The following is a 25,797-nucleotide window of genomic DNA, read 5'->3' on the forward strand; positions in this document are numbered from 1 at the left end:
AGGCAGCCAAGTGGTACGCCACAATTGAGATCGCTAATGCATTTTTCTCCATCCCTCTAGCAGCAGAGTGCAGGCCACAATTTGCCTTCACTTGGAGGGGAGTCCAATATACTTGGAATAGGCTGCCCCAGGGGTGGAAACACAGCCCTACCATTTGCCATGGGCTGATCCAGTCTGCGCTAGAGCAGGGGGAAGCTCCTGAACATCTGCAGTACATCGATGACATTATTGTGTGGGGTGACACAGCAGAGGAAGTTTTCGAGACAGGGAAGAAAATAGTCCAAATCCTTCTGAAAGCCGGTTTTGCCATAAAACAAAATAAAGTCAAAGGACCTGCACGAGAGATCCAGTTTTTAGGAATAAAATGGCAAGATGGACGTCGTCAAATCCCAATGGATGTGATCAACAAAATAACAGCTATGTCTCCACCAACTAACTAATGCATTTTTCTCCATCCCTCTAGCAGCAGAGTGCAGGCCACAATTTGCCTTCACTTGGAGGGGAGTCCAATATACTTGGAATAGGCTGCCCCAGGGGTGGAAACACAGCCCTACCATTTGCCATGGGCTGATCCAGTCTGCGCTAGAGCAGGGGGAAGCTCCTGAACATCTGCAGTACATCGATGACATTATTGTGTGGGGTGACACAGCAGAGGAAGTTTTCGAGACAGGGAAGAAAATAGTCCAAATCCTTCTGAAAGCCGGTTTTGCCATAAAACAAAATAAAGTCAAAGGACCTGCACGAGAGATCCAGTTTTTAGGAATAAAATGGCAAGACGGACGTCGTCAAATCCCAATGGATGTGATCAACAAAATAACAGCTATGTCTCCACCAACTAACAAAAAAGAAACACAGACTTTCCTAGGTGTTGTGGGGTTTTGGAGAATGCACATCCCAAATTACAGTCTGATTGTAAACCTGCTCTACCAAGTAACCCGTAAGAAGAATGAGTTTGAATGGGGCCCTGAGCAACGACAAGCCTTTGAACAAATCAAGCAGGAAATAGTCCATGCAGTAGCCCTTGGGCCAGTTCGAACAGGACCAGATGTAAAGAATGTGCTCTACACTGCAGCCGGGGAGAACGGCCCCACCTGGAGCCTCTGGCAGAAAGAACCTGGGGAAACTTGAGGTCGGCCCCTGGGGTTTTGGAGTCGGGGATACAGAGGATCTGAGGCCCGCTATACTCCAACTGAAAAGGAGATATTGGCAGCATATGAAGGAGTTCGATCTGCTTCGGAGGTGGTCGGTATTAGGATAGCACCCCGATTGCCGGTACTAGGCTGGATGTTCAAGGGTAGGGTCCCCTCTACGCATCATGCAACTGATGCTACCTGGAGCAAGTGGGTTGCACTGATTACTCAGCGGGCTCGAATAGGAAACCCCAGTCGCCCAGAAATATTGGAAGTGATCATGGACTGGCCAGAAGGCAAATACTTTGGGATATCATCAGAGGAGGAGGTGGGTCGTGCTGAAGAAGCCCCACTGTACAACCAGTTGCCAGAGAATGAAAAGAAATATGCCCTGTTCACTGATGGGTCCTGTCGTATTGTGGGGAAGCATCGGAGATGGAAGGCTGCTGTATGGAGTCCTACGCGACGAGTTGCAGAAGCTGCTGAGGGAGAAGGTGAATCGAGTCAGTTTGCAGAAGTGAAAGCCATTCAGCTGGCTTTAGACATTGCTGAACGAGAAAAATGGCCAGTTCTCTATCTCTACACCGATTCATGGATGGTAACAAATGCCCTGTGGGGATGGTTACAGCAATGGAAGCAAAACAACTGGCAGCGTAGGGGCAAACCCATCTGGGCTGCTGCATTGTGGCAAGATATTGCTGCTCGGGTAGAGAACCTGGCTGTAAAGGTACGCCACGTAGATGCTCATGTGCCCAAGAATCGGGCTACTGAAGAACATCAAAACAACCAGCAGGTGGATCAGGCTGCTAAGATTGAAGTAGCTCAGGTGGACCTGGATTGGCAGCATAAAGGTGAATTATTTATAGCCCGATGGGCCCATGACACCTCAGGCCATCAAGGTAGAGATGCAACATACAGATGGGCTCGTGATCGAGGGGTGGACTTGACCATGGACGCTATAGCACAGGTTATTCATGACTGTGAAACATGTGCTGCAATCAAGCAAGCCAAACGGTCAAAGCCTCTTTGGTATGGAGGACGATGGCTGAAATATAAATATGGAGAGGCCTGGCAGATTGATTCCATCACACTCCCTCAAACTCGCAATGGTAAGCGCCACGTACTTACAATGGTGGAAGCAACCACCGGATGGCTGGAAACATATCCTGTGCCTCATGCCACCGCCCGGAACACCATCCTGGGCCTTGAAAAGCAAGTCCTATGGCAACATGGCACCCCAGAAAGAATAGAATCAGACAATGGGACTCACTTCCGAAACAACCTTATAGACACTTGGGCCAAAGAACATGGTATTGAATGGGTGTATCACATCCCCTATCATGCACCAGCCTCCGGGAAAGTTGAACGATACAATGGCCTGTTAAAGACTACCTTGAAAGCAATGGGCGCTGGGACGTTCAAAAACTGGGATACGCATTTGGCAAAGGCCACCTGGTTAGTCAATACTAGGGGATCTACCAACCGAGCTGGACCTGCCCAATCAAACCTGTTACGTACTGTAGATGGGGATAAAGTTCCTGTAGTGCATGTAAAAAATATGCTGGGTAAAACAGTCTGGGCTACTCCTGCCTCAGGAAAAGGCAAACCTATTCGTGGAATTGTTTTCGCTCAGGGACCTGGATACACTTGGTGGGTGATGCAAAAGAACGGAGAGGTCCGGTGTGTACCTCAAGGAGATTTAATACTGGGTGAGAATAGCCCATGAACTGAATTGTACCATGTTAAATAGTATATTATACTGTATGTTATCACTACCATGATTACTATAGGTGACTAATTAGAATGTATGGAAAAGAGTGTAACCTGAGCATGACATAAATGGTATGGAATAAGGGGTGGATAGATGTCCTGGTTTCAGTTAGAACAGAATTAATTTTCTTCCTAGTAGCTGGTGGAATGCTGTGTTTTGGCTTAGGATGAGAAGAGTGCTGATAACACCCCGATGCTTTAATTGTTGCAGAGCAGTGCTTACACCAAGCCAAGGACATTTCAGCCTTTTGCTCTGCCCTGCCAACAGGCAGGCTGGGGGTGCAGTAAGAGCTGGGAGGGGACAGACCCAGGACAGGTGACCCAAACTAGCCAAAGGGGTATTCCATACCATCTGACGTCATGCTAAACAATATATAGGGGTGGATAGCCGGGGGGAGGGGGCCGGACTGCTCGGGGTTAGGCTGGGCATCGGTCAGCGAGTGGTGAGCAATTGCATTGTGCATCACTTGTTTGTACATATTGGTATTACTTTCCTATTATCACCATTGTATCATTATTATTATTATTGTTATTATTATTTTTGTTATTCTTATTTTCCTGTCTTATTAAACTGTCTTTATCTCAACTCACGGGCTTCACTTTCCATTTCTCTCCCCCGTCCCAGAGAGGGAGGGGGGAGGGTGAGCGAACGGCTGCGTGGTGTTTAGCTGCCGGCCAGGTTAAACCACGACAATCTGATTCATGTCAATATGGAACAATGCTAGGGCCTCATGATGAAATGTGCCCTTCTGTCTTACATACCCTTGTATAACCACAAGTCCAAGAGAAACCGAGTGGTTATCTTGCAAAAGAATGGTCTAGCAGTGTTGATAGAGGGTTTGAAGGGTAAACCTTGAGACTCGGGTCTGGAAGATAAGAGACTAGGGGGGAGTTGTTTTTTTTGAGATAACTGCTGACTATTGCACGAGACACAACTTTCTGATATCCGTCCCAGAGACTACTAAATAAGGAGAGGTGGGAAGGGCTAGAAAAGCGTAGAAGAGAAAAAGAAGCTCAACAAGGATGGTACGAGTCTTGGTTTAGAAGTTCTCCCTGGTTAACTACCTTGCTATTGACAATAGCTGGACTGTTGGTACTGTTATATATGGAGTGGTAATTCGTGTTGAGAAAATGGTTGATATTAATAAAGAAGGGGGAGCACTTCAACCAGGCCAACTATGCTCCGCCAGTCATGGACACTGATAGTAATAGACTTAAAGGATTGTTAGTTAAACACTTGCCTTTTAAAACTTTGCCATGTTTATGTTTCAATTGATACCTTTTCTGATTGTACATATGTATAGGTGTACTCGGGTTTAATATGTAAAAGCAATGTTCTGTGTATTTAGGAAGTTCGATGTTAGTGTGTGCATTTTGGTAAAGCGTTGACTCCCCGCGCACCCAGCACTGTTTACTTGCCTTTTATAAGTATTAATAAATTCAGATTGAGTTGTATCTTCATTTATAACACTCCTTATAATCCTAATATTGCACCGGTGGCAGAAGCAGCCACTCCAGGAAGGGAGACAGGGACTGCAATTAACCCTGTCTCTTCCCAGAGTTTCACCTTCCCCGATACTAACAGTACTAACACTAACTGTGTATCCTCTTAGGTGAACACCTGTCATGGTTCCGCTCGAGTGGGCAGCCGAGCTCCACCACAGCCGCTCTCTCAATGCCCCTCCTCAAAGAGGAATGGGGAGAAAATATGTGAAAAGGGCTCAAGGATTGAGATAAGAACAAGAAAATCACGCAATAATTATTGTAACGGGCAAAACAGACTCAGCATAAGAAGACAGATAGTAAGATTTATTGCTCATTACTAACAAGCTAGAGAAGTGAGAAACAAAGGAAAGAAACCAAAAGCACCTTCCCCCCCCATCCACCCTCTTCCACCTCCTCCCCCCGAGCGGCGCAGGGGAACGGGGGAATGGGGGTTATGGTCAGTCTACAGCACTTCTTCTCTGTCGCTCCTTCTCGGTCACTCTCGTCCCCTGTGCTGTGGGGTCCCACCCACGGGATACAGTCCTTGATGAACTGATCCGGCGTGGGCTTCCCACAGGCAGCAGCTCTTCCAGAGCTGCTCCAGATATGGGTTCGTACCACGGGGTCCATCACTCAGGAGAAAACTGCTCCAACCTGGCTCCCCTACGGGCAGCAGCTCCTGCCAGGTCACCTGCTCCTGCGTGGCCTCCTCTCCACGGGCTACAGGTCCAGCCCAGAATCTGCTCCAGCAGGGGTCTTCCACAGGCAGCAGCCTCCATCGGTGCAGGGCCACCTGCTCCACCGTGGTCTCCTCCACGGGCTGCAGCGTGGAACCCTGCTCCACCGTGGTACTCCATGGGCTGCAGGGGGACAGCCTGCTTCACCATGGTCCTCACCACAGGCCGCAGGGGACTTCTGCTCCGGTGCCTGGAGCACCTCTCCCCCTCCTTCTACACTGACCTTGGTGCCGTTCCTCACTCCCTTCACTCTCCCGGCTGCTGTGTGGTGCAGCGTTTTTTTCCCTGTCTTAAATATGCTCTCACAGAGGCGCAAAACAACATCGCTTATTGGCTCAGATCTGGAAAACAATGGGGCCCTTCCCAAACATGGGGCAGCTTCTAGATCTCTCTCACAGAAACCACCCCTATGGCTCCCTGCTACCAAAACCTTGCCACGTAAACCCACTACAACACCCTAAGGGGGGGGGGGGCCTTTACCTCTTAACCAGAGGTTAGCAGTTTTAAGAAGGATATGAAGTCTTTAAATGAGGACCCCAACAGGCTGGCTGAACAATTAGACCAGTTCCTAGGACCTAACTTATACTCTTGGGGGAAAATGATATCTATACTATGTTGTTTACATTTTGTGATTATTAAAGCCTGGCAAGATACACAGAAAATGCTTCAGAAGGTGGGAAGATGTAGTGAACAGTCACTGGGGGGCCTTCCTGCGGGAGACCCTGAAGCTGAATTTCAGGAGGGGAGATGAGAAGGAAAAGCAGAGAGCAAAAGTAATGGCATTGACAGCATAGCAGGTAGTGAGGCAGAGGATTGGAGAAAGAGGAAGAATATCTTTAGGGGGAGTCAGGGCCAGGATGGAAAGGAGAAGAGAGATGAAGGAATGGCAGGCAAAGAAAGCTACCTGTGTTGTGGCCTGAATCCTAGCAGGGACAGGTTTTGATAAGATGTTTTAAGTGTGGCCAGGCGGGCCACTTCAAATAGGACTATCCGGAGTGGAAGAAGGAGGACAGAAGAAAAATGATATACTGATATGTTGTTTCAGCATTCTAGAGGGAAAAAGGTATGAAATTAAGTTGGCCCTTGACAGAGCCTTTGGTAAGAGTATATGCTGGATAAAGACAAAAAGAAGTGTTAAAAGAGTTATTGAAGGTGTTAAAGGTGTGTTATGTAGTGTTTGACAGAGCTGTTTGAAGTTGAATGAGCAGGGAAAGAGGATGTAGGCATTATCTAAGTAACAGTTTAGAAGTTTTGGTATATTTGCTGTAGTGTTTGGTCAGTTTCCCAAGTATTGGGGGGGGGGGGGGGGGGGAGGGAGGGGACAGCCTGCTCCACCAGGGGCCTCTCCACAGGCCGCAGAGGGCTTTGGCTCTGGTGCCTGGAGTGCCTCCTCCCTCTCCTTCTGCACTGACCTTGGTGTCTGCAGGGAGGTTTCTCGCTCCTTGCTCTCCCAGCTGCTGTTGAGCAGCAGGTTTTTTATTTTTATTTTTTTTCGCTTTCTTGGATGTGCTCTCACAGAGGCACAGACTATTGCTCATGGCTTGGCTCTGGGCAGCGGTGGGCCCCTTTAGAGCTGGCTGAAACTAGCCCTTATCTAACATGGGGCAGCTGCTGGATTCTTCTCCCAGGGACCACCACTGCAGCTCCCCCACTACCAGAAACTTGCCATGTGAACCCAGTACACTGAGGCAGCTAGGTCACTGCTAGCCTGTAAATTATCAGGGCTTAAATTAACTAATGAAACCCTAAATGTGATGTGGGTAGAAGGGGCTGGGATAACAGTGCCACTTTTGGGGGATACCAAGCTGAGACCAGGGGATAAAATGATCACTGGGCAATTATTGTATGCACCTGAGGCAGGGACTGACTTGTTGGGAAGGGATTTGATGATGAAATTGGGCATTCAATTAGTAAATTGTTAGACTGGAAATAAACCCAACTTCCCTGAGTAAAATGCTTACCTTTAGCACTCCTCCAGGTTCAAACAGCACCAAGAAAGGATATAGGAATTTCACCATATGAGATGCTGTTTGGATTACACTACCTGGGCAGAAGGGATGAGATACCACAAGAGAGAGTTTTCTTAAGAACTGTATTCTGGGGTTGTCCTCTTCTTTGTCATCTCTCAGGACCCGTGGGTTGTCGGCTCAAACCCCACCTTTGGAATTCCCCATTCACCACCATCACCCAGGAAATTGGGTCCTGATTCGGACCTGGAAAGAGTCAAAACTCTGGCCTGAATGGGAAGGACCATTCCAAGTACTACTAACTACTGAAACATCCGGAAGAACTGCGGAAAAAGGTTGGACTCACTATACTCGAGTGAAGGCATCCGTCGACCCTAATACCTGGGAAGTTGTTCCTACAGAAGATTTGTTGAAAGTTAAAATCAAAAAAAAAACAAACTCATAATGGACTCTGAGCAGGATAAAAGCTTACAATTGTAAACTAACCTTTTATTTTCACAGGTAACTAATGAGTGTGACTTGTGGTTGAGAGAAAGGACTGGCCTATAGTGAATCAAAGTGCTCCTGAGGGGTTTTCGTTCTAATAGTAGTGTACATCTTATTCTTTGTATTGATAATAATTTGGAAAGGGTTAAAAATAATGACAGGGAAAAATAAACTATTAATTTTGTTTCTAGTAATTGTAGGTCTCAGAGAAGGCCTTGGTCAACTGGCAACTTGTAAAAGGCATGGCCAGATAATAGTAAAGACGGGATACCCCATCAAAATATGGGTGACTGTGACAGAGGGTTATGTACCACAAGCCGTCACGTTTGATGCTTGTGAGGTGTTAGCTTGTGGAGATTTAAGTGCCCAACGACAATTGAGCAGAGAGAACAAATAACTGGGAGAGACCCAACAGCCAGATTGAGAATAGCTGTATGGAAACAATCCTCTCTTGCCATCAGAGAAAGGGAGAAACTCAAGGAGAAAACAGGAGAGAAAACAGGAGGCCCTCTTTGAAATGTGGCAGTTCAAACATTTGAGATTCAAACAGGGTATGGGGATGTGAATGCCTGGATAGAATAGGTCAAATATACCGTCCAGAGTCTCAACCATAGCAATTGCTATGCTTGTGCCTTGGGACGACTGATTGCCCAGATAGTGCCCTTCCCATGGGGGTGGACCTAAGACTCCCAAGGGACGCGATGTATGACTGCCTGGGGAAATGAGGCCTGTAAGTCTCTCTTTGCTGTTCCTTGCATGATAGCAATATTGCGGTTCCCCCTGCATTCTCTACAGCTATAGGTAACCATACAGCTTGCCTCTCACGGCAGGGTGTGAGTGCTACCTGGCATCTGGGAGAATTTGCCTTGTGCTACCAAGGACTTGATCGGAAACTCAAGCTCAAGACTAGAGACCCCCAGGGCAGATCTCTGGTGGAGGGAAGATCTTACGGTCCAACCTACCATCTAACTGGGGAGGCACTTGTGCACTTGTTCAAATAGCTATACCCTTCACCCTGGCATTTGAAAGAGAAGCATCACAAATACCCAGAAGAAGTAAAAGAAGCTTAGGAATATCATTTGATGACAGAGTATACATAGATTCCATTGGGGTGCCTAGAGGAGTTCCAAATGAACATAAAGACAGGAATCAAATTGCTGTAGGGTTTGAGTCACTGTTCTGTTGGTAACAAACAATAAGAATGTGGATTGGATTAATTATATTATAATCATCAGATATTCATCAATTATACCAGGGATGCAATGAGAGGAATCGCTGAACAACTAGATGCCACCAGCAAAATGGCTTGGGAAAACAGAATAGCATTAGATATGATGTTCGCGGAGAAAGGAGGTGTGTGTGTGATACTGGGCAACCATTGTTGCACTTTTATCCCTAACAATACTGTCCCAGATGGCACAGTAACTAGAGCATTGCAAGGGCTTACCACCCTTGCCAATGAATTGGCAGAAAACTCAGGAGCAGACACTTCCATCACCGGATGGTTGGAATCTTGGTTTGGTAAATGGAAAGGGATGGCAGTGTCTGTATTTACATCCTTCTTTGTAGTAGCAGGAGTTTTGACAGCCATTGGTTGTTGCATTATCCCCTGTGTAAGGGGACTAGTTAACTGAAACTGCACTATTGAAACAAATGACTGTGGAGCCACCACCTTATTCAGATAAGATGATGATATTCGAGGAGATGGAAAGCCAAGAGTGTGAAGAAGAGGAAGATATCTACAAAATTACACCTTAGGGAAAAATTTTGCAAAAATCAACAGTTTATAAAGAAGAAAAGGGGGGAATTGTGGGAATAGAAATGTTGTTTTTGCAGAGTTACATTGTTTAGAGGGAAGGAATGTGGTATTGAGATATGCTTACAGTGATAAGAAAGCTTAACAGATGACCCTGTAAAATGCAGACAACCAGACTCCTTAGGACAATTAGGTGAAAATCAGGGTGTCAAGTCAAGTCAGATAAGTGAAGAAACATTACCACTTCAAGCAGTAAAAACGTCAAAAGAAATCTGAAATTTAACAGGCCAGCAACTGAAGGCCATGCATTGTCTGTGAAGCATCGGATAGATTGTGAACCTGGATTACCCAGTCAATGGGGAAACATTGAGAAATAAAGTATATAAACAGTACTATGTGACTAGTAAGTGCGCTCCGGCTTGTGGTACGCCCACCATTGCAATTGCAAATAAATTACTACTTCACTGAGATCCTCGCCTGAGCCAAAGTTACTGGCTATAGAGTGTTTCTCACAGATGGTTATGAGTGGCAGGGAGTGTGGGAGGATATGGGCAGGCATCTAGAGCAGTGGTCACCTCCAGTGCTTTGGAAATTCACCCCTGAACAATTGACCAATTCTAAAAAACTGGTAGAGTGCTTGAAAATGGTGTCATCACCCATGAAATTCCAGAGATACACAAATCACTGCAGCATGCTGGGGCTTGGCCTATGCTTACCGAGCTGCAGTCACTGTAACCCCAGTGACAGGCCACTTCAACCCCTGAGACAGACCCAGCAGCCACTACAAGCCCTACGACGGGCCCCAACGTTGAGCCAGGGAAAAAAACTGTACCAGTGTCAGTTGCACCCCTAACCAAGATGAAAAAACGGTTTAGAGAGTCAGGTCTTTTAGAATGCAGAGGAACTCCTACAAAGATTATGTATGGAGAAGACAAGGCTAGGCCATCAGAGGAACAGGAAGATGAAGATGTAGAAAAAAAACATCAATAACTACCCAAGGCCTATAGCAGCATGAGCTACGAGATACGCGAAAAGATTTCAGTCATTGTCCAGGTGAGCACCTTTTCACCTGGCTGCTCCGGTGCTGGGACACCAGAGCCAATAGTCTGGAATTAGAGGGCAGGGAAGCCAGGCAGCTGGGATCCCTTGCTAAGGATGCAGGCATTGACAAAGCAATTGGGAAAGGAGCACAAATCTTCACCCTCTGGAGGTGTCTCCTGTCAGGTGTGATGGAAGGGTATCCCTTCAAGGCAAGTGGACCACTATGGAGAGGGGAATCCAGTACCTGAGTGAATTAGCCGTATGGCTGAAAAATCCAGATGAAGTCAAGTGTACACGACCCATGTGGCGGAAGTTTGTACGGAGTGCACCATCATCATATGCCAGATCTTTGGCAATAATGGCCTGTAAATAACATGAGGAACCCACAGTGGATGAAGTGGCTAAACAACTCTGGCAGTACGAAGAAAGTCTCTCCTCTTCCTTACAGGCCTGCATCTCAGCTGTGGAGAAACTTTCTGAAGAGTTCCACCAATTCAAAGGTAGCAAAGAGAATATTCTGGAGAAAATTTCTCAAGAGGTCCACCGATTTAGAGAGAATTTATCTTCCTCCCCACCTGTACAAACCAGTGTCTCAGCTATCAGGGGCAAGCGTTCATCCGTGCAAGGAAGACGATATGGTGGGTACACACACCGTGCCACCCTGTGGTTTTACCTACGTGACCATGGAGAGGACATGAGAAAATTGGATGGAAAATCTACTGCAACCCTAGAGGCACTGGTACGTGAGTTGCAAGGAAAAACAATCGGAAAAAAGAGGTTTTCTGAGAAACTATCTGCTCCAGTTTCCAGAGGGAAGTCTCCCAGACACACTAATGAATATTGTGCTCAGGATTAGAGGGGCCCTGCCTCCAGGCAGGGGGAGGAAAGGGACAATCGAGTTTATTGGACTGTGTGGATTCGATGGCCTGGTACGTCAGACGCACAGAAGTATAAGGCTTTAGTAGACACTGGTGCACAGCATACTGTAATGCCATCAAGCTATAAAGGGGCAGAACCCATCTGTATTTATGGGGTGACATGGGGATACAAGCAGTTGACTGTATTGGAGGCTGAAGTGAGTCTGACTGGGAATGAGTGGCAAAAGCACCTTATTGTGACTGGCCCAGATGCTCCATGCACACTTGGCATAGACTATCTTAGAAGAGGACCCAAAGGGTTCAAGGACCCAAAAGGGTTCCACTGGGCTTTTGGCATAGCTGCCTTAGAGACAGAGGACATTAAACAATTGTCTACCTTGCCCGGTCTCTCAGAGGACCCTTCTGTTGTGGGGTTGATGAGGGTCGAAGAACAGCAGGTGCCAATCGCTACCACAAATGTGCACCGGCGGCAATATCGCACCAACCGAGACTCCCTGATTCCCATCTGTTAAAAATGGCTCAATCTTCAAAATAGGATTAAATAAAAAATAGGATTTATTAAAAGAATAGAGGTAAGCAAACAGCGCTGGGTGCACCGGGAGTCTCCGCTCCACCAGGGCGCACACCAGTGTGGAGGAATCGTTAAGTGAGGCAGGACATGTGAATGTTGAGCAGTTGGGAGACAATGGGCTGGTGAAGCACCGTACTCAACTCACATGAGCCTTGGCACATATGCAGCTGGCTGAGAGCCAATCAGGCTCAAGGACACGATGCCCTTGGGCGATCGGGGAAAGTCCCTAAGGTGGGACAGGTAGCCAAAAGAAGGAGGACCAGACTGAAAAGCCCGGGAAGTGTTAACCAATCCTGAGCTTAGTTTCTGCAATATGTATGAGTTGATTATGTTCGAACTAGATAAAAGGCGACTGAGCTATCCATTAAAGTTGAAGTTTACTGTTCACTCATATTGAGCGTCTGGGTCTTCCTTCTGTCGGCAACAAATTGGCGCCCGAACAGGGACCGGTCTGAACGGGATTTGGACACTGCTGGCAGTGATCCAGGGCCACGGTTGGACGGAATAAGGGAAGCCGGTCCTGCAACGCAGCCCAGGAGGTGAAAAGGACAAAAATCCCCGCACCCGCGCCGGGAAGGTGAAAAGGACGTGGAGTCCCCCGCACCCGGGAGTGGATCCCGCCGGTCGCGCGTCGCCGAGATCTGCAGCTCGGAAGGTGGAAGGGAGTCCCCGCACCCGGGATGAGCCTATATAGGGTCCCGCCGGAAAAGCGCCGCCGAGGTCTTTGCAAAGGCTGCAACCGACGTATATAAAGGTATGAAAAGATAAGCGGCGTATTATTTGCTCAAATGCTTTTTAGAAAAGCAGAGCATTTTAAATACAGATTGTAGAAAAAGATTTGCCAGGGTTATTAGTATATGGGCTAGCTAAGGGTTGTTTTACAAGGCCTGATACAGTTTTTTGAACAAACAGTGGCGTAAATTTGGAAATAAATTGTTTGATGATGTTAGGAACGATGTTAAGTTTACTGGGAGACTTGATGAGGCCATGGAGAGCAGTGGCTAATGCATTAGCCACACATAAAGATGAACAAAGAGTTGCCGCTGCTGCAACAGAGTGGTTAGGACCACCAAGAAGGGTTAATAATGTTAATCCACAGCAAATAAATATGGAAGGAACAGATTGCCCGTTGCCACCTTCCGTTAGAACTTTTACTATTACACAGGGGGCCTCGGGAATTTCGGGGGTGCCTGTGACAATGTCCTCTGTAGCAGAGGAGGAGCTCTCACTACCAACAGCTCCAACTGCTCCAATAGAAAGTGAGAAAGGAGCAAGTGAAAGGACCAGTGCTAACTCATTTCTATCAAATATAAATCCCTTCACAACAGGGGCGCAGGGAAGAGAAGGTCTGCAGCCATCGAAGGCCTTTGCTGTTACGCCCCCTGTTGACCTGAACGTGCCTTTTGACCCAGGCCCTATTGGCCTTGGAAAGGAGCGATGGAGGCAAATAGCAAATGAGGCACTGCGTGAAGGGAATTATGAAACGGCAGCACAGTTAACACAAGCTTTTCCGGTAGTATACTCGCCACCAGATGCACAGGGGAGGAATGCGACTGTTAATATGACAAATTTATACTGGAAACTATTAACTCAATTACGATCTACAGTAAATGATTCTGGTTTAAAGGGGGAACCTACTCGGCAAATGTTAGATTATACTTGGGGAACTAATATATTACTCCCCGGGGACATACGTGGTATAATGAAGCTGATCCTAACACAACATCAACAGCTTCTTTTTAATGCGCATTGGCAAAGTGTTTGTCAAGAGGCAGTAGCTGTGATAAGGGCACCTGGAGATCCGTTGCATGGTGTCACGTTGGAGGAATTGATGGGACTCGGACCATATTATAGATTAGAGACACAAGCGTTGCTGGGTCCAGACAAAGCTAAAGAATCAATGAGATTGGCTCAGAGAGCCTTGGACCAAATTAGAGAGCCAGGGGGGATACCATCCTATATGGGCATCAAGCAAGGAAGGGAGGAACCATTTGGGTTGTTTATTGATCGAGTAGCAAATGCAATACAAGCGGCTGGGGTACCTGATTATCTAAAGGGCACTATTCTAAAGCAGTGTGCAATTCAAAACTGCAACCCTTCAACTCGTAGTATATTAGCTACGTTACCGGGAACTTGGACAACTGAGGAGGGTTTAGAAAGGATGGCTCAGGTACCCGTGGGTCCGCAGGCTATGTTGGTAGATGTAATAAAACAACTAGGGAATAGCATGAAAGAACAGGCACAGGTATTCAGAGAGACTGCACAGCAATCGCAGAATCAAGTATTTGCTGCCCTTGCTCCTTTGCAAACGCCCGGAGGCCGTCCTACTGGCCGAGGGTCTTCACTGCAACCGCGTTGTTTTCGCTGTGGGATCACCGGACATAGGAAATGAGAGTGCAAAACGAGATCAGTGTGGTGTCATCTGTCGGTATGGTGCGTCGGGAAACGGCCAGAGCAGCGGGAAGGACCGCCCCGCGACGACACAAAAAGCGACATTTACCACAGCGGCCGGAACAACACCGTTTACCTCCGACCAGCCACCAGAGGGAGTCTCGGCTTGGATTTGGCAACAGCAGTAGATGTAACGCTGTTGGACTCTAAACCCACCAGGGTAGGAACAGGAGTTATGGGACCAGTTATTGTCAATGGTGATCCTGTAGGAGCTTTATTGATCGGAAGATCGTCTGCTACCTTGAATGGATTACAAATATTGGTTGGACTTAAAGATCAAGACTATTGTGGGGAAATACAGATTATAGTTTCTGCAATGTTTCCTCCAATGCATGTGCCGCGGAATACAAAGATAGATCAATTACCTGGTCTACCTAATCCTGCTATGATACCAGAGGGTTGGCATTTATTGATTGCGGATCTGAAAGACTGTTTTTTCACAATAGCCCTCCATGAAAATGACAAACAGCCTTTCGTCGGCAACACACCAGTTACATCAAGTAGCTGATTTTTATGCTCCTAGACTAATACATATTCATTACTACTTCTAAAAAAAATAGGTTATTATAATTAGCTTCCGGGGTCCAGTCCCTCCTACTGGAGCATGCGCATCAGTCTCCGGTGGTCCCTCTGGGGGTCTCTAGGGGTCTTTCATGCTGAAGCCTCGTAGTCTTCCTCTCCAAGTTTTTTTCTCGTCCTTCCCCTTTGTACTCCTTGGCACCGTGTGAAGTTTATACAGCATCCCCTGCAGGTCTTGTCTCCTAGCCGTCCTGCAGCTTCTTTTTTTTTTTCTTATTATTAATCTCTTGGCCACCTGGCCAGATATCAGAGGCCTGCATAGTATCCCATAACAGTCACTAGTTGTTATCAGTTGTTCTGAAACCCCCAGACATCAAAGACTTCATACAAACACAAACAGCTCTCTTATTGACACTACACGAATAATTAAAACATTCTTCCCCAGCCATTCACAGGGACAGTCACACCTATAGCAGTGTTAAGTTAATCTCGAAGAAGACAAAAACAAAACGCTGTAACTGTTAGAAATAGAAGTTCGGAATAACAAAAGCAAACAGGTTCATAAATTTGAGGAGTATTTTCTGAAGACTTGATAAATTGACTAGAATGAGGGGGAGACTGGGACACACTGCATCTGTGGTTCAAGAATTAAATTGCCAGTGCAGGACCCAGAGGCAGACAGGACTGTTCTTTATTGACACGAATTGTTAAAACATTCGTAACACATCCATAAGCTAATTCGTCAATTGGAGAGCCAAGGAGTGATCAGCAAGACCCATTCACCTTTCAATAGTCCCATATGGCCAGTGCGAAAGTCTAATGGCGAGTGGAGACTAACTGGACTATCGTGGCCTGAACGAAGTCACGCCACCACTGAGTGCTGCAGTGCCGGACATGCTGAAACTCCAGTACGAACTTGAATCGAAGGCAGCCAAGTGGTACGCCACAATTGATATCGCTAATGCATTTTTCTCCATCCCTCTAGCAGCAGAGTGCAGGCCACAATTTGCCTTCACTTGGAGGGGAGTCCAATATACTTGGAATAGGCTGCCCCAGGGGTGGAAACACAGCCCTACCATTTGCCATGGGCTGATCCAGTCTGCGCTAGAGCAGGGGGAAGCTCCTGAACACCTGCAGTACATCGATGACATTATTGTGTGGGGTGACACAGCAGAAGAAGTTTTCGAGAAAGGGAAGAAAATAGTCCAAATCCTTCTGAAAGCCGGTTTTGCCATAAAACAAAATAAAGTCAAAGGACCTGCACGAGAGATCCAGTTTTTAGGAATAAAATGGCAAGACGGACGTCGTCAAATCCCAATGGATGTGATCAACAAAATAACAGCTATGTCTCCACCAACTAACAAAAAAGAAACACAGACTTTCCTAGGTGTTGTGGGGTTTTGGAGAATGCACATCCCAAATTACAGTCTGATTGTAAACCCGCTCTACCAAGTAACCCGTAAGAAGAATGAGTTTGAATGGGGCCCTGAGCAACGACAAGCCTTTGAACAAATCAAGCAGGAAATAGTCCATGCAGTAGCCCTTGGGCCAGTTCGAACAGGACCAGATGTAAAGAATGTGCTCTACACTGCAGCCGGGGAGAACGGCCCCACCTGGAGCCTCTGGCAGAAAGAACCTGGGGAAACTCGAGGTCGGCCCCTGGGGTTTTGGAGTCGGGGATACGGAGGATCTGAGGCTCGCTATACTCCAACTGAAAAGGAGATATTGGCAGCATATGAAGGAGTTCGATCTGCTTCGGAGGTGGTCGGTACTGAAGCGCAGCTCCTCCTAGCACCCTGACTGCTGGTACTAGGCTGGATGTTCAAAAGAAGGGTTCCCTCTACACATCACGCAACTGATGCTACATGGAGCAAGTGGGTTGCACTGATTACTCAGCGGGCTCAAATAGGAAACCCCAATCACCCAGGAATCCTGGAAGTGACCGTGGACTGGCCAGAAGGCAAATGTTTTGGGATATCATTGGAGGAAGGGGTGGCCCGTGCTGAAGAAGCCCCACTTTATAACAAGCTACCAGAGAATGAGAAGAAATATGCCCTGTTCACTGATGGGTCCTGTCGTATTCTGGGAAAGCATCCGAGGTGGAAGGCTGTTGTCCTACACGACAAGTTGCAGAAGCTGCTGAGGGAGAAGGTGAATCGAGTCAGTTTGCAGAAGTGAAAGCCATTGAGCTGGCTTTAGATAATGTTAAATGAGAAAACTGGCCCGTTCTCAATCTCTATACTGATTCATGGATGGTAACAAATGCCCTGTGGGGGTGGTTGCAGCAATGGAAGCAGAACAATTGGCAGCGCTGAGGTAAACCCAACTGGGCTGCTGCACTATACTGGAGGAGGAGGTGGGTCGTGCTGAAGAAGCCCCACTGTACAACCAGTTGCCAGAGAATGAAAAGAAATATGCCCTGTTCACTGATGGGTCCTGTCGTATTGTGGGGAAGCATCGGAGATGGAAGGCTGCTGTATGGAGTCCTACGCGACGAGTTGCAGAAGCTGCTGAGGGAGAAGGTGAATCGAGTCAGTTTGCAGAAGTGAAAGCCATTCAGCTGGCTTTAGACATTGCTGAACGAGAAAAATGGCCAGTTCTCTATCTCTACACTGATTCATGGATGGTAACAAATGCCCTGTGGGGATGGTTACAGCAATGGAAGCAAAACAACTGGCAGCGTAGGGGCAAACCCATCTGGGCTGCTGCATTGTGGCAAGATATTGCTGCTCGGGTAGAGAACCTGGCTGTAAAGGTACGCCACGTAGATGCTCATGTGCCCAAGAATCGGGCTACTGAAGAACATCAAAACAACCAGCAGGTGGATCAGGCTGCTAAGATTGAAGTAGCTCAGGTGGACCTGGATTGGCAGCATAAAGGTGAATTATTTATAGCCCGATGGGCCCATGACACCTCAGGCCATCAAGGTAGAGATGCAACATACAGATGGGCTCGTGATCGAGGGGTGGACTTGACCATGGACGCTATAGCACAGGTTATTCATGACTGTGAAACATGTGCTGCAATCAAGCAAGCCAAACGGTCAAAGCCTCTTTGGTATGGAGGACGATGGCTGAAATATAAATATGGAGAGGCCTGGCAGATTGATTCCATCACACTCCCTCAAACTCGCAATGGTAAGCGCCACGTACTTACAATGGTGGAAGCAACCACCGGATGGCTGGAAACATATCCTGTGCCTCATGCCACCGCCCGGAACACCATCCTGGGCCTTGAAAAGCAAGTCCTATGGCGACATGGCACCCCAGAAAGAATAGAATCAGACAATGGGACTCACTTCCGAAACAACCTTATAGACACTTGGGCCAAAGAACATGGTATTGAATGGGTGTATCACATCCCCTATCATGCACCAGCCTCCGGGAAAGTTGAACGATACAATGGCCTGTTAAAGACTACCTTGAAAGCAATGGGCGCTGGGACGTTCAAAAACTGGGATACGCATTTGGCAAAGGCCACCTGGTTAGTCAATACTAGGGGATCTACCAACCGAGCTGGACCTGCCCAATCAAACCTGTTACGTACTGTAGATGGGGATAAAGTTCCTGTAGTGCATGTAAAAAATATGCTGGGTAAAACAGTCTGGGCTACTCCTGCCTCAGGAAAAGGCAAACCTATTCGTGGAATTGTTTTCGCTCAGGGACCTGGATACACTTGGTGGGTGATGCAAAAGAACGGAGAGGTCCGGTGTGTACCTCAAGGAGATTTAATACTGGGTGAGAATAGCCCATGAACTGAATTGTACCATGTTAATTAGTATATTATACTGTATGTTATCACTACCATGATTACTATAGGTGACTAATTAGAATGTATGGAAAAGAGTGTAACCTGAGCATGACATAAATGGTATGGAATAAGGGGTGGATAGATGTCCTGGTTTCAGTTAGAACAGAATTAATTTTCTTCCTAGTAGCTGGTGGAATGCTGTGTTTTGGCTTAGGATGAGAAGAGTGCTGATAACACCCCGATGCTTTAATTGTTGCAGAGCAGTGCTTATACTAAGTCAAGGACATCTCAGCCTTTTGCTCTGCCCTGCCAACAGGCAGGCTGGGGGTGCAGTAAGAGCTGGGAGGGGACAGGGCCAGGACAGGTGACCCAAACTAGCCAAAGGGGTATTCCATACCATCTGACGTCATGCTAAACAATATATAGGGGTGGCTAGCCGGGGGAAGGGGGCCGGACTGCTCGGGGTTAGGCTGGGCATCGGTCAGCAAGTGGTGAGCAATTGCATTGTGCATCACTTGTTTGTACATACTATTATTACTTCCCTATTATCACCATCGTATCATTATTATTATTATTGTTATTATTATTTTTGTTATTATTATTTTCCTGTCTTATTAAACTGTCTTTATCTCAACTCACGGGCTTCACTTTCCATTTCTCTCCCCCGTCCCAGAGAGGGAGGGGGGAGGGTGAGCGAACGGCTGCGTGGTGTTTAGCTGCCGGCCGGGTTAAACCACGACATCTTCTCTTCTCTTCTCTTCTCTTCTCTTCTCTTCTCTTCTCTTCTCTTCTCTTCTCTTCTCTTCTCTTCTCTTCTCTTCTCTTCTCTTCTCTTCTCTTCTCTTCTCTTCTCTTCTCTTCTCTTCTCTTCTCTTCTCTTCTCTTCTCTTCTCTTCTCTTCTCTTCTCTTCTCTTCTCTTCTCTTCTCTTCTCTTCTCTTCTCTTCTCTTCTCTTCTCTTCTCTTCTCTTCTCTTCTCTTCTCTTCTCTTCTCTTCTCTTCTCTTCTCTTCTCTTCTCTTCTCTTCTCTTCTCTTCTCTTCTCTTCTCTTCTCTTCTCTTCTCTTCTCTTCTCTTCTCTTCTCTTCTCTTCTCTTCTCTCTCTCTCTTCTCTTCTCTTCTCTTCTCTTCTCTTCTCTTCTCTTCTCTTCTCTTCTCTTCTCTTCTCTTCTCTTCTCTTCTCTTCTCTTCTCTTCTCTTCTCTTCTCTTCTCTTCTCTTCTCTTCTCTTCTCTTCTCTTCCTCTTCTCTTCTCTTCTCTTCTCTTCTCTTCTCTTCTCTTCTCTTCTCTTCTCTTCTCTTCTCTTCTCTTCTCTTCTCTTCTCTTCTCTTCTCTTCTCTTCTCTTCTCTTCTCTTCTCTTCTCTTCTCTTCTCTTCTCTTCTCTTCTCTTCTCTTCTCTTCTCTTCTCTTCTCTTCTCTTCTCTTCTCTTCTCTTCTCTTCTCTTCTCTTCTCTTCTCTTCTCTTCTCTTCTCTTCTCTTCTCTTCTCTTCTCTTCTCTTCTCTTCTCTTCTCTTCTCTTCTCTTCTCTTCTCTTCTCTTCTCTTCTCTTCTCTTCTCTTCTCTTCTCTTCTCTTCTCTTCTCTTCTCTTCTCTTCTCTTCTCTTCTCTTCTCTTCTCTTCTCTTCTCTTCTCTTCTCTTCTCTTCTCTTCTCTTCTCTTCTCTTCTCTTCCCTTCCCTTCCCTTCCCTTCCCTTCCCTTCCCTTCCCTTCCCTTCCCTTCCCTTCCCTTCCCTTTCTTAATAAACTGTCTCTATCTCAACCCACAGGCTTCATTTTCCTGATTCTCTCCCCCATCCCAGAGAGGGAGGGGGGAAGGTGAGCAAACGGCTGTGTGGTGTTTAGCTGCCGGCCGAGTCAAACTGCAACACGGCTCCTGCATCTCCATCTCCTGAAAGGCTTATCACCCAGTATGTGCCATGCTCCTATTCTTCAAGGCTGCCCAGCAGGCAACAGAGCTGCTCCTTCCCCTCCTGACCTGGCCCCGTGCAGTGGGGCTCCTGGCAGCTCCACGCTCATCCCAAGAGGCTGTGCCAACCCTGTTCCCTCTCCTGCCCCTTGCCAGGCTATTAGCAATAACCACGGCACAGCATCCCCAAAGTGCTTGCAGTTCTCTGGACGTGTGCCAGAAGAGACGCCAAGAGGCTGGTGATGGTGGTCAGAGCAGGACCACAGCAGGGCTGCCCAGCCCTGGCCTTGGCTGACCCGCAACGTCAGCTTCAGGGGAGTAGGGCAGGGAGTAGGGCTGGTAGGCTCCATGGGGCTTGGCCCGCATTTCATCGCCGCCCTTTGATCTGAACAGCTTGGTGTTTTTGCAGGGAGGAACTCAGGAGCAGCACAGCAATGTACAGGGAAAGGCCAGTGAGAGCTCAGCACAGTGCTTGCCAGACCCTACAGGCCAAACCCATCTGCACGTTCTGCCCAGAGACCCCGCATTAACAAACCAACCTCCTCAGCTTTGCCCTGGCTTCATCGCCCATCTGAGATCTGACAAAAAGAAAACCTGGAAGGGAGCAATGCATTGGGCTGGAGATCCATCTCTACCACAGGGTGGGACCCATCCCATCCCTGCCACAGGGGGAGGTAGCAGGGCTGCCTGAACTCAGCAGTACTGTATCCTCTGGTGGATCCAAATTCAGGAGGCTCCCACTCTGCAGAAAACATGTGAGGCCAGTGTCTTCCTGTCCACTCGTGTCATGGGTGACCCTGCATCCCAGCCTGCATCCCAGCCAGCATGCCTCATGGCCCTGGGCTCTGCAGCATTTCAAGGAGGAACTGGCCAGGCTAATCAGGGATTCCTTGTGGGAGGTTGTCGCATGAGGTGGGACCTTCCTTTTGCCCCCAAGTCATCTGTGGCTCTGCTGTAGATCTGCTCAGGATCTTCCCCTTGGCTTGATCCTGGGCTGGAAACACACGTGACTTTATGTATGTATTTATACAACAAAGGGCAGCCGCTCCCTGGGCACCGTGCCATCCCCACCACTCGCACTGACCTACCAGGACACAGTGCTGGTACTCTCTTCTCCTTTGTGAGGAACAAGCTCACACTGAGGCGAGCTGTGGCTAGACATCTTGACTCATCCTGAAGGTGGGGGGGGAAGCCAGCAGGCTCCCCAGTTGTTTGCATGGAAGAAAGAGGTGATGGGGGGCTCAGACAACCCCATGATGATGGCAACCCCATGGCCAGGACATGGCCAGGTCAGGTGGGGGCTCTGCCAGCTCAGGGTCCTGCTGGCAGTGAGGCGACCACCACCTCCAAGGTCCCATTGGTGCAGGGCCAGGCAGGATGAAGGGTTCTGCATCCCACAGAAGCCCAGCTTGAACCACTAGCTGTGCCACCTTCCCCCTCTGCCAGGCCACTGGTTCCAGTTCACCAGGGAAACAGATGCTGGGCTTTTTCTACCCTATTCATACCGTTCTTTCTGGGCTTATGATATTTTGGGCACTTCTCTGTTCCCAGCTACCCTGGGTGGCACAGGTGGTTCCTCAGGATTTTCTTTCCTCTGGAAGCTCTACAGGGTGAGAACTGAAATGTAGAAATGCCAAGCCCTTTATTTAAGACCTGAGTACGGAAGGAGAGATTCATGACTCTACCAAACACATGTACTCCATCAGCTGCCGATGAAGGCGAGCTGTGATGGGTGGGGCCAACATGCAGGGCAAGGGGAAACATTTAGGAGGAGCAGCATAGAGGCTTGAGGAACAAAGGCAGTACAGAGTGCAGGATTTGTGTAGGAGATACAGAGCTGCTCTGCTCCAGTGGCAAGAGAGACCACCGGCACAACATGCCACCCCTGCCAGAGGGCAGATGGCTGATGTGGGTATGAAAAAGTGGGACAGAAAGAGCATGTCAGAAGTATCAGTCTTGGTGCAGAGACACTGTCTGAAAGTGGCACCTTCAGGCAGCAAGGTTTGGGGAGAAGCTGGTCTGGCCTGAGATGTTGCTCCAGATCTTATGGTTCCCACCTCTAGGGCTTAGCTAGGTTGCCTGTCCAAGAACCAGGGTGGGATGAGCTGAAGGCAGCCCTGGGGAGTGGAGCAGGAAGGGATGGGCCAAATGTGGAACTGCTCAGAGGTTGGAGCTAGAAACCTCATTTCTGAGCACATCTCCTTCAAACCAAAGTGCAGCATCCCACACCCCTCCAGCCTTACTCCACCCTGCTCCAGCTGCAAACTGCTTACATCTAATTTGGTGCACTTAAAATATCTTTCTGGGTGGTCAGCAAGTGCACTGCCAGATGGGAGCAGGTTGCAGTGTGAAGCAAAGGGAAGTAGGGGTGTGTTTGGTGTGGTGTGGGCTGCAGCACAAGGCCAGGTGGGTGCGGGCAGGCTGGGTAGGGGCCGTGGGCTGGCTGTCACTGCAGAGGGAACATGCACCAAGATGGCAGTGCCAGGGCAGAGTCTTGCTTGGCTTGTGTCCGTGCTCCTGCAGAGGTGGGCATCACAGGGAGGCATGCACAGATGGACTCAGAAAGGTGCAGAGATGGCAAAACGTCCAGCTTCCTCCCCTGGAAAGAGGATGCTGGAGGGATGGTCATCTGGCCCCCAGGACCACAGCTCTGTCTGGCACCCAGGAGTGCCCTGCTGAGGCCATGCACCTCACACCACTCTCGGCTCACCCCTCCTGAACAAGGCCAGGCTGCAGGCAGAGCTGGCAGCTCGAGAAGCCAACTTGGGAGTAGAGATGATAGCCTCGGTGGCCATTGCCAAAAGAGCTGCCCAGACTGCTGCATCTGGATGGGTGACAACAAGGATGCCCTCCTGCAGTCTGTGATAGCCCACGGTGACCAGGCTGTCACCCTTGTGAGAAACAAAGTTGTGTTTTTTGCAATAGAAGGTGTTTTTGCAGTGGAAAATTTCACTAACCTTGCATAATTAAAAGTGATTGTGCGACATAGCAGTGGGGAGTATGTTAAGCAGATAAGGGGAAGGTCCCACTATCCCAAAATAAGGAGGATAGGTAAGAAAAACAGGATGAGCAGTACAAAATCAGTAAAAATAAAAATCACGGGCCCTCTAGTCATGAGAGAAGAAGGAAAAAAAAAGGAAAAGGAGAAGTTAATGGTTGGTCAAATAAAGTTGTACATATATGTTATAGAAGTGCATTGAATAAGTTGTGAACCTGTAATACTCAGCCAATGAGGAAACAGGGGAGAAATCAGGTGTTGAGTAATAGGGAATATAAGGTTATGATAAACTTTTACTGTGTGCTCCTGCTTGCAGGATGCCCGCCATTGCAATCGTGAATAAAATAGCTTCACAGAAGACCCTGTCTGAAGAAAATTATGGAGATTTTTCTCAAAATTTGGGGGCTTGTCTGGGATCTTGTCACCTACCACAGACTTCTTGCCACCACAAACAGGAAGGTGCACCCCACTGATTTCAGTGGTCCAGTCGGGGGTGGTGGGTTGTCTCGGGATGGCCGACAAAGGACTGAGACTGTTAATCTGAAGATAGGCTCTGCAAAGCACTGGGGAGAAGGGAGGCCAGCACAGACACAGCACAGACAAGGTACAGGCACAGGGATAACTGCTGATAACTCGGACCGGGAATTCTGTGCACAGACCAAGGTAAGGGAAACACCTCTGTCCTAATCCTAGGTGAAGGTGTGTGGTACCTTGTGGGTGGTAAAGTCCACAGCAGCATGTCAGGAAGAGATGGGGATTAAGGATTCCAGGAGTCAGCAGGGTGGGGTTGGAGACCCTGGGTTTGTGCCTAAAGATAGTCCTTCCACAGAAGATCCTGTCTGAAGAAAATTACTGAGATTTTTCTCACACCCTGGAGGGCTTCCTGTGTACACCGATACTTGTGGGGCTCCCCACTTGTGGGATTATTCTGGGTTATGCCTGCGTGCACGAAAGGAGGGGTCTGGGGTGCCTGCGAGCACAGTGGGAGGGGTCCTGGGTTCCTGGGTGGGACGCTTTGACACTATATAAGATAATGTCACGCAGTAATAAATTGGCTTACGGCACAGAACGCTGGTCGTTGTGTCCGTTTGTCCCGGGGCTTTCGGTCGGGTTATCCTACATATGGTGACCCCGACGTGATACGAACCCCGATGTGCAACCGGTTGGCGCGAGTTAGGCGCGGTGCGAGTTAGGCGCAGTGCGTACGTGCTAGGTATGCGGGAGGCCATGGGGCCTGGAGTCGATGAGGTGGTGAGTACTTTAAAATCCTTGGCCAAGGAAGTAGGAATAGCTTTACGAAAGAAGGACATACGGTCCCTCTTGTTTTGGGCGACACGCCGGAATCTGGCGGGGTCTCCTGTTCATTGCCTGAGACAGGCTACTTTAGAAGCGGTGGGACGGGATTTATGTGACAGCGCTTGCATCGGGAACAAAGAGGCACAGACTTTATTACCGACATATGGGTCGGTGCGAGCGGTTTTGGGAAAGGTAGCCAACGAGGCATGCCTGTGGGCTACTGTGCACCGCATGCTTTTGTCCGATGGGGACAGTGAGAATAAGCAGGCTCCTATGGAGCCGCCGATAAAAAACAATCTAAAGGAGGGGTCAGGGCAGGCGAAGGAGGAGGCTCGATCGGGAGATGAAAATAATGTGGAGCAGGAGAAAGAAGAAGGTGGGAACCCCCTTGTGGCCCCCCTGTGAGTTCGGTTGGATCGTGAAAGAATAGCAACACCTAGTGCTCCTCCGGCGGAAGGGAGCACCGTACATACTTCATCGGACAGGTCCTTTTGGGGGGTAAATAAGAAGGGCTCCCTTATTCTGTTCCCTGCCGGGGGTCCTGAAGGGGCAGGGGTGGCATCCGGGCAGGCGCCGGCGTTTTCGGGCTCCCTCCGGCTGCTGCTGTATGCAGCCCCCCCCGCGTTTGACCCTGGAGGGCGGGAGGGGGGGGAAGCGCGGGTGAAGCTTTTTTCGGAGAAGCCCCTACCATCGTCCGTGCGTCGCGTTCCCGTTCCGTCGGGTGCTGCGTCCCGAGAGAGAGAACGAGTAGATAGTGAGAGTTCAACAGATGAGGAGTCTCGGGATCCTAGACAGGCTACCCCGTGGCAGCCGATGCGCATCCGTGAGGAGGTGCAAAAGGCAAGAGAAAAATGGACTATTAGTGCGAGAGAATGTCTTCTCTCGGGTTGTGAAATAACGCCAAGTCCTGTGCGGATAGGGTGCTATCCTGTTTTCGCGGGGTCTCAAGGACATCAGTGGCAGCTGGTGGGTTATAAAATGCTGCTACAGTTAAAAAAGGCTGTACAGGAGGGGGGATTCTCTAGCCCACAGACACAGGTTCTGTTGGATGCGGTG

General features: G+C 48.4%; 1 pseudogene; it reads left to right on the plus strand.

Annotated features, from left to right (window-relative positions):
• The window catches only part of LOC140000521 (endogenous retrovirus group V member 2 Env polyprotein-like), a 187,690-nt pseudogene that overhangs the window by 113,526 nt on the left and 48,367 nt on the right, over nt 1-25,797 (plus strand).

Source organism: Anas platyrhynchos, chromosome W, assembly GCF_047663525.1.
Source record: "Anas platyrhynchos isolate ZD024472 breed Pekin duck chromosome W, IASCAAS_PekinDuck_T2T, whole genome shotgun sequence".
Taxonomy (NCBI): Eukaryota; Metazoa; Chordata; class Aves; order Anseriformes; family Anatidae; genus Anas; species Anas platyrhynchos.